The sequence below is a fragment of the Echinops telfairi genome, unplaced genomic scaffold (assembly GCF_000313985.2).
Source record: "Echinops telfairi isolate 266 unplaced genomic scaffold, ASM31398v2 ScPeMD7_7468;HRSCAF=8506_0, whole genome shotgun sequence".
NCBI classification, from domain to species: domain Eukaryota; kingdom Metazoa; phylum Chordata; class Mammalia; order Afrosoricida; family Tenrecidae; genus Echinops; species Echinops telfairi.
In genome coordinates, this window is record NW_022111369.1 from 76,514,556 (window position 1) to 76,517,365 (window position 2,810).

At 38.0% G+C, this 2,810-nt stretch overlaps 1 non-coding gene across 1 annotated transcript; it reads right to left on the reverse strand.

Moving 5' to 3' along the window:
* Positions 1-326: 326 nt before the first annotated feature.
* On the reverse strand, positions 327-459 carry LOC115873385. The gene has a single exon (XR_004048384.1). It is a non-coding gene; the product is annotated as a small nucleolar RNA SNORA70 (small nucleolar RNA).
* Between the last annotated feature and the right edge of the window lie 2,351 nt (positions 460-2,810).

A 2,810-nucleotide genomic window follows, 5' to 3' on the forward strand; every position in this document is an offset into this window, starting at 1 on the left:
ACGGTTAGGGATGTATTTGACTCCACAGCCATCTGAGGTGAGACACTTTTCAGGCACCATATTCTCAAACTCATTGGCATTGAACTTGGTGAAGCCCCACTTCTTGGAGATGTGGGTCTTCTGGTGTTCAGGAAACTTGAACTCGGCCCTGTGTAAGGCCTCCATCACATGCTCCTTGTTTGGAAGCTTGGTGCGGATGGATAACCTGGCCAATGTGGACTCTAGCAACTATGCCTTGGAAGGTTTCCCAAAAGTACCTCGCATCCTAGTTTGGAGCCTGGGACACCAAAAATTAGCCAGGCCAGAGGCATCAAAAAACAGCAAAAGGTTGTCTCCAAGGTCCCTTAGGGTAGCCTATACATACCAATAGTGTGCATACACTATCTAGGAGGCTTGCTGTTTGCAGCCATTGCACACCAGCCCCCACAGGAAGAGGATGGTCGGCTTAATTGGTTGCAGAGGCATGGTGTTTTTTGTTAGTTTGTTTTGTTTTTAGTATACATAAAATGTGTCCAACAACCATCTCTCAAATAGGTGCCCTTTTATTTTAAATAACATTTTTATTTAAAGAAAAGAAAAATTTTATTTAAAATTTTTTTTATTTTAAATAATCATGCTTTACAAAAAGAGGATTGAAAAAACTCTTCCATTTAGGTCAAAATTATTTGTAAATACTAATTTTGACATTAGAATGAGCTCCTAGGAAGCAAGCAGAAAAAAACAAATAACAAAACCCAAAGTTTTCTACAGTACAAGTAATGTCTGTAAAACAAAGTCTTCTAAAGCAGTTAGTGTGTCTGAACAAACAAGGTAAGTGTTCACAACAGGTTGCTCTGTTTCAGATAATATGCCCCAAACCCTATGTAAGTCTGCTGGAACCTCTGAGTGTTGCAAATCTTTCAGTGCTGAACTTCCAATCAAATTGTTAGTGGTTTGGACATTGCCACAGCACACCCAAAAGAATAGCCTGACAACCTATATCTGAATGGTAGCTGCCTCAAAAGCCATGTCGAGCACATTTCTATAAATATGGAGTTGCCAGGAATTGGAATTGACTCAATAGCAACTGATTTGCTTTAGATTTGGTTTATGCTTAAGTTAGAATGAAATATAAATCTTAGTTGCCTTCTCTTTACTGGAAAATTGCAATAAGATGGAAATCAATCGGGACTTCTTGCTATATCTATTTGTAAGTGCATTAAGTATATAAATAGCAGAAAGGTCAGGGAGACTGACCAAGAATTCCAGTTGGGAAGAGCAGAATAATGTGTTATAACAGTGCAATCATGAACAAGCAGGGTCTGATCCTCATAGTTTCAAGGCCTAAATTTGGGTTTGTTGGTGTAGCTAGAATGGATTAGTGCTAAAGAGGGTTAACCATATTAATTAACTACAGATAAAATACTCATAAAACAGATCTCAGTGTATTATTTTACATAAGGAGAAAGACCTTTTGCACAAAAATAAGTAAATAAATGCATGTCTTCCTAGATTCTATAGATAGTGGTTCTCAACCTTCCTAATGCCACGACCCTTTAATACAGTTCTTCATGTTGTGGTGACCCCCCAACCATAAAATCATTTTCATTGCTACTTCATGACTGTCATTTTGCTACTGTTATGAATTGGGTGACCCCTCTGAAAGGGTCGTTGGACCCCCCCAAAGGGGTCGTGACCCACAGGGTGAGAACCGCTACAGAGGTCTTTATGTAATCAAGATCACTGAGATGTTCTTTCAGAATCCGAATCTTTCCATTGTGTTTGAAAATGCCATAAGAAAGGTAAAAGGTACAGTGGCTGTGGGTAGGTTTCCAGTGGAGTTTAGTTGGTAGTAAATAAATCTTCAAAATCACCTGATAATTCACTACAAGTGTATGTCAATTCACACTTACCACAATTCTAATAATAAAAAATTCTGGGAGTAATAAGACCTACATAATTTTTAAGGACTAATATATCCTAAGCAGCAGCTGCATTTTGAAAACATTCCTCAGATGATAGTAACATACAATTTGATATCACAGATTTCAGAGACCTTTCTTCTAAGCCATAAGAAGCCTGGTTAATGATTCCTGAGGCGCTGGAACAGATGCCTTCTAGTACAGTGATACACATGGCTACCTGGTATTCCTGTGTGGTCTACCGTCATAGAATTAGAGAACCCCGAGAAACCCATTTCACTTATCTAGGGGGAAATGCAATGATATAGTGTAATTGTATCGATCTACAAATAGAAAAACGGAGGAAGTTAGGAAAGAAGGAAAGAAAAATGGGAAGAGGGAGAAAAGGAAGGAAGCAATAAGGAAGATAGGCAAGGGAAGGAAGAAGGACACTCGTTGTTGTCACGTGGATTCTTACTCAGGACAGCCCAGCAGCTACAAAGAGAAGGCGGCACCTTTCTCTTTCAGTGCTGTGGAATACGTACAAATGACCCACCAGATACATTACAATGTAAATCTTTTCATTAACAAGTAAATGTTTTATTTCAGACACTATCTTAATTTCTTTTGATTGGTTTTTCTCTTATTTCCATTTTATACATGAGGGATTAGAAACAATATGTTCAGTAATTCGGTCACTGTTTCAGAGATAGTGAGCACCATAACTAAGACTCAGACACCTGTCTATGCAAGATCCAGCTCTTCTCTACAGTACAAGGTACGCCCATCAAACGGCTTATCTAACTATTTCTAAGGGCTCTTTAGCATCTGATAAATAAATGTCCTTCAATATTATATACACACACTATGCACTTCTATGGTTTTGTACAATAATAAGATAATTAATTTTTTGGTTATATTTTATTTTGT